Consider the following 6,642-nt stretch of genomic DNA (forward strand, 5'->3'; position numbering starts at 1 on the left):
TTTAAGGTCTTAGAAGTAGTGCATGGTTCATAAGTACAAGTTATACTTTACAAAAAAATCCTCTTGAAGGATTGGTGTACGAGTTGATGCGTAATTATGGTCTATTGCATCCCATTTCAAGCATTTGTATGTTGAATTGACATCTTTTCCACCTAGTTTGACTGATAGCCAACTGTTGACTTTTTGGTCAAACAAGTGACCAAAGTCAACGAATTAGTAATTATTGACTAAAGTGAGATTCATAACATTCCATTGCATTTTATAATTACCATTGTTGATATGTTTAGGTCATGCCATTAGAAATTTTATTAAATTAAGATTTGAGGTCCATATTTTGCACTAATTGTTCTAGGTGAAAGATAGACCATTTTATACAAACTTCATACAAAAACGTGCATTCAATTAGTAAGAATGAGATAAGAGTGTCACCAACTTTGATTTGAAATTTTAAGTATTCACAAACATATTACAATAAAATCCATTAAAATTTCCTCATTTAACACATAAACATTAACTAATCATTACATCTCATTACGAATATCTGTAAGAGCTTGGAGTTCAATACATAATACTACATATCCCATGGTTTGAGTCAAGAAAAAAATGACTCATTTTTTAGTATTTTGTTGTGTGCTTCTCGTTTTTGCCTCCTTCCCTTACCACTCTACAACGATCATCCTGAACGAAAAGCTTTCCTAGGCGATGATGATGTTGTTGTTGCTACTTTTCATCATATTTACAAATTTCTGTCAAATTTGATCCTGATATGAATTATTTCACCGGTTCACGGTTCCCTCGCTACTCAGATAATTCATCCAGCAAACTTTGGTTTCAAATTACAAGACAATGTGAACAGTGAGGAAAGGGCAAAGTGTGAACCCTAAAAAAGTCGATATTCATACTTGTGGGCAAGCTGACGTTCGAGAGGAGACAAAGGTGGATTATAGGAGAAAAACCTATTTGACTGGTTAAGGCACCTAGGATTATCATCATGGAGGAGGATGCCCGTTGTTTATTTGTTATAAAAATAAGGTTTTAGCATACAAACATTCAGAATATAGTAAAAATTAGGCATACATACAATGTCATAAGAACTACAGATCTCACCTTTTGATTATGTTGGGCTTAACAAAAAAAACCATGGTTACAACAGCTGCTACACCAGGTACACCAGAAGGGAAATCAGAAGAATATCAAGTAGAAGAACCCACAAGCAGAACTTTTAACTTGCGCCTCCATATTGGTCACCATTATGGAATAACTGCAGTAAAAACGCCGTATGAGTGAAATCAAGTAGAAGTGAAAAATGAAAGTTACATCAGCAAAATAATACAAACCCATAGGACCACAAAAACATAGAAAAAACTCTCACTCACTACAGACAAAATCGATTTGCTCTTAACAAACTCAGATTCGCAATTGGTCTCCACAAGATCCGAGGAAAATTCCCTCTAATGGATTAATCTTATCCAGTATTTGACAGCTCATTGGTTATACCTGAATGAAGGACCACTCACTTGCTCAATAAATAACAAACATTCATTCAGTGTAAGAAAAACCCTAACAAAATTCTGAAGAATTTTCAAAGCACTCATACCAAAAGCTCTCGATTTCGAGCCGCTCAGATTCATTATTAGAACTTGAGTGTGTTTTGAGCTCAACCACAACATCTCCTCACAGACACCATAACGCCACGACAAGCAAAGGAGCAGTGATTATGAAGAGCTAAGAACAAAAGAGGACTCGAAGAAGTAGGAGAAGTCAAGAAGCACATAACTATTTGTTTGCCTCCGAAGCACCTCGATCTGGTAGATCCTTTTTCATTATTTCTTACTTTGATTTACTTTGTGCGCGACCAAATGTATGCATAGTTCCTCTTTTCGTCGCGTGATTTGCACCTCTGTGAATGTATGGTTTGGTTTTGTGTTTGGTGTTTGGATTTTATTTGTGATTAGGGTTCATAGAATTTATGATTGTTGAATATAGATTTGTTTCTGCGATTTTTAAGAGGGTTTTATGTTGATTAGAGGTGAACTCTGTTTTTTCTTTCTTTTGAGCGATGTTGGAGGAGATAAAGAAGGTAAGCATTTCATTTGGAGAGGAAGAGATGGAGATGGGCATGAATTCCTTTTTCCCGTTTCAAAATCAATGCTTTGTTTTGTCTTTAAGTGTGAGTTTAATAGTCATTGATGAGGATTTCGGCTTTCCCACTTCCCAACGATCAGCTAGATTTTCCATTCTCCCTCTGGTATTAATGACCATATGTCAGTACATGGGAAGTAACACTTTCGTGTGGACCAAAGCTGATTGGAAGGAGAAGAGTCATGCTCTTCGTTCATTTCTTCAGAATCTTGGGGAGGTTTGCTTGGACCCAACCCAGATTCTCGTGGGCCCGAATTGGAGCCTCTTTGCTTGGGCCTTCAGGATGTTTTGGCCTATATTCCTCACTAGCTACTGAGCGCCCAAGTGGGCCTTGGATGAAAAAGAGGCCCATTTAATCTTACATTGGTTTTCTTTTTAGCCCCTAAATTAATTAAAAAAAACCTATTTGAATTGATTAGAGTTTTATTTATTAATTAACCTTTTACTATCATTTTTTATCATTATTATTAATTATTCTATTTTATTTAATCAATTTTGCATTTTTTTTGTTACATTTTTTTTGTTTGAGCTATTGTTTTATATCTTGATTGGTTAGGTTCACTTGTGCCATTTCTAGTTGAATACAAATCATGTGTTGAAGTGTATTTTTATGATGGTATCCGATTATCAATCATCTGAAGCGTTACAATCTTGTTAAACCCCTTTGAAAAAATCACATATTTCTCGATTCAACATCAAGCCCATTTCCATACCTTTGTAAGTCGATCGCTTTTATGCATCTGCACCAACCTCACATAGCTTACTCTTAGGCTTTCTTACAATGAGACCTATTCAGTTATTAAATAATTGATTACATGATTGATTCACTAAATATACTCTTAATTCATTCGTAAACACAAATTTTAAACTTCGATCCAACATCGAATATTTTTATTCAAATTAAAATACCTAATCACGATTAAATACTATTACATTTAGAAATGAAAAGGGGGATGGTTTTGAGCCTTCAACTCTTCTCCTTGATTGTTTGAATACGAGTTATCTTACTCGGTTAGTCAGACAATTGTCATTTCTCTACAAACTTCTAACTCCATTAAATCAAATCATTTTCATAATAAACTAAACAAAAAGGGAGATGATCTTGAGCCTTCGATTTCTCTCCTCAAATACCTGGATATGAGTTGCCTTACTCAGTCATTCAAGTACTTGTCGTTTATCTAAGATACATCAACCATATGCAAACTTGTTTTCATAATCAATTAAGGATGAAAAGGGAGATGGTCTAGAGCCTCCAATTCCTCTTCTCGACTATTAGGATACAAGTTACCATACTCGACTATCCAAGTATTCATCATCTATTCAAAACACCTTAACTATTATCAAATCCTTTTACAATTAAGGATGAAAAGGGAGATGGTCTAGAGCCTTCGATTCCTCTCCTAACTATTAGGATACGAGTTGCCTTACTCGACCTTTCGAGTATTTGTCATCCATTCAAAACACCTTAACTATTACCAAATCCTTTTACAATTAAGGATGAAAAGGGAGATGGTCTAGAGCCTTCGATTCCTCTCCTCGACTATTAGGATACGAGTTACCTTACTCGACTATCCGAGTAATCGTCATCCAACAAAATATCTCAACACATCAAATATATCTCTTTCTCTCCCCCGTGCGATCGAAACCAATCAAACAAAACATCAAACATATTAATCCAACTTGTCACCCCCGTGTGACCAAAACTCTTTTCAGAAAGAACACTGTTTAATCCATATTAATGCGCATAACAAACTAGTGCTTAAGTCTCCGCCGAGTGTAGACAAGCCAATATTTAGCCTTTAGAACACGATCTAAACAGTCGTTCATTAAAAGACACCAACAAACTGTAGTTCTCCGAACTACGAATGCTCTGATTTTCTTATTGCACTATAAGGATACGTAGGCACGAGATTGTGAGATCTTGACGAGCACACTAAAACAACCCCTCTCTTTTCCCCCTTCTGAGGTTTCCATCCATCTATATTTTTAATCCTTTATTTACTCGAATAAAACAAATAACATTATCTAACATTCAAATTGCAAATTAGACTAAAAGGTTCTCGTTGAGTACAACGAACGTGAGGGGTGCTAATACCTTCCCCTTGCGTAATCGACTACCGAACCCGAATATGGTTGCCACGACCATTATTTTGTTTTTAAAAAGGTTTTATCGATAGTTTCCTATTCCTTCATTGGAATAAATAAAGTTCGGTGGCGACTCTGTTCGAACTATTTTTTCCGCGACCATCGCGAGGAATCATATTTTTCGATATGCGACAGAGGTCTATGTCGATGATATGATTGCTAAGTCGAAGACTAAAGAAGATCATGTTCAGTATTTGTTGAAGTTGTTTCAGCGTTTGAGAAAGTTTAAACTCGGCTTGAATCCTAATAAGTGTACTTTTGGTGTCCGTTCAGGAAAGATGTCGGGCTTTATTGTCAACCAGAAAGGTATTGAAGTAGATCCTGATAAAGTCAGAGTTATTCAAGAAATGCCTACACCAAAGATAGACAAGAAAGTCAGAGGATTCCTCGGGCGCTTTAATTACATCTCTAGGCTTATATCTCACATGACTGCCACATGTGCGCCAATCTTCAATCTTCTCTGTAAAGAACAAGGTTGTGTTCGTACAGAAGACTTCCAGAAAGCTTTTGACAACATTAAGGAGTATCTTCTTGAACCTCATATCTTGTCTCCTCCAGTGGAAGGAAGACCGTTGATCATGTACTTAACTATGATAGAAGAGACCATGGGTTGTGTACTTGGACAACAAGATGAAACTGGTAAAAAGAAGCATTCCATCTACTATCTGAGTAAGAAGTTTACAGATTGTGAGTCTCGGCACTCCATGCTTGAGAGGACTTGTTATGCTTTATCATGGGTTGCCAAACTTCTACGTTAGTATATGATTAATCATACCACTTGGTTGATATCCAAAATGGATCCAATCAAATATATTTTTGAAAATCATGCTTTAACTGGGAGGATTGCTCGTTGGTAGATGTTATTGTCTAAATATGATATTGAGTATCGTACTAAGAAGGCGATTAAAGGAAGTATTCTTGCATACCATTTGGTTCACCAGCCAATTGACGATTATTAATCCATCAAGTTTGACTTCCCTGATGAAGATGTTATGTAATTAAAAGTTAAAGATTATGATGAACCATTTCTTGGAGAAGGACCAGAGGCTAGATCCTGATGGGGTTTAGTGTTTGATGGAGTTGTTAATGCTTATGGTAATGGAATTGGGTCAATCATCATTACTCCTCAGGGTTCTCATATCCCTTTTACTACAAGATTTCTGTTTGATTGTACGAACAACATGGCAGAATATGAAGCTAGTATCATGGGTCTTGAAGAAGCCATTGACGTGATAATTAAGATTCTTGATGAATATGGAGATTCAACCTTGGTGGTTAATCAGATTAAATGAGAATGGGAGACTCGTCATCCTGGCTTGATTCCTTACAAAGATTATGCAAGGAGGTTATTGACTTTCTTCCACATAAGTTGAGTTTCATCATATTCCCCGTGAAGAGAATCAGATGGCAGATGCTTTGGCTAATTTATCTTCTATGTATAAAGTAAATCGTTGGAATGATGCGCCTCAAATCAAAATTATGAGCCTTGGTAGGCTTGTTCATGTGTTTGCAGCAAAAGAAGTCACAATAATCCTTGGTATCATGATATCAAGTGTTTCCTCCAAAGTCAGGAATACCCACTTGGGGCATCCAGCAAAGATAAAAAGACTTTGAGAAGACTGGCTTGCAATTTATTTTTGAATGAAGGTGTGTTGTACAAGAGAAACTTTGACATGACCTTGCTCAGATGTATGGATATACACGAAGTAGATATGTTAATGCAAGAAGTTCATGAAGGATCCTTTGGTACTCATGCCAATGGACATGCAATGGCTAAGAATATGTTAAGGGCATGTTACTATTGGATGACAATGGAATATGATTGTTGTAAATATGTGAAGAAGTGACATAAATGTCAGATTTATGCTGATAAGATTCATGTGCCTCCGACGCTTCTCAATATTATTTCAACCCATGGCCTTTCTCTATGTGGGGAATTGACATGATTGGTATGATTGAGACCAAAGCTTCGAACATACATCATTTTATTCTGGTGGCTATTGATTACTTCACCAAATGGGTTGAAGAAGCATCTTATGCTAATATGACCAAGCAGGTTGTGGTCAGATTTATATAGAATCTTATTATTTGTTGATATGGTGTTCCAAGCAAGTCATCTTTAATAATGGGTCGAACTTGGATAATAAAATGATGAAAGAGCTTTGTGACAACTTCAGGATCGAATATCATAACTCTTCTCCTTACAGACCTAAGATGAATGGGGCTTTTGAAGCTGCGAATAAGAATATTAAGAAGATTATCCAAAAGATGGTTGTAACATATAAGGATTGGCATGAGATTCTCCCTTTTGCTTTGCATGAGTATCGTACACCCGTTCTCACTTCAACAGGGGAA

The 6,642-nt window shown here is 36.2% G+C and overlaps 1 long non-coding RNA gene across 2 annotated transcripts; it reads right to left on the reverse strand.

The window, feature by feature from the left end:
• Positions 1–417: 417 nt before the first annotated feature.
• LOC127075399 (uncharacterized) lies at positions 418–1,497 on the reverse strand. 2 transcript variants are annotated; one of them, XR_007786430.1, is made up of 2 exons: positions 1,377–1,497; positions 418–1,261 (listed from the first exon to the last, which is right to left on the reverse strand). It is a non-coding gene; the product is annotated as an uncharacterized LOC127075399 (long non-coding RNA). The 2 variants fall into 2 exon arrangements; XR_007786429.1 differs by having other exon boundaries at positions 1,338–1,483.
• Between the last annotated feature and the right edge of the window lie 5,145 nt (positions 1,498–6,642).

Source organism: Lathyrus oleraceus, chromosome 4, assembly GCF_024323335.1.
Source record: "Lathyrus oleraceus cultivar Zhongwan6 chromosome 4, CAAS_Psat_ZW6_1.0, whole genome shotgun sequence".
NCBI classification, from domain to species: Eukaryota; Viridiplantae; Streptophyta; class Magnoliopsida; order Fabales; family Fabaceae; genus Lathyrus; species Lathyrus oleraceus.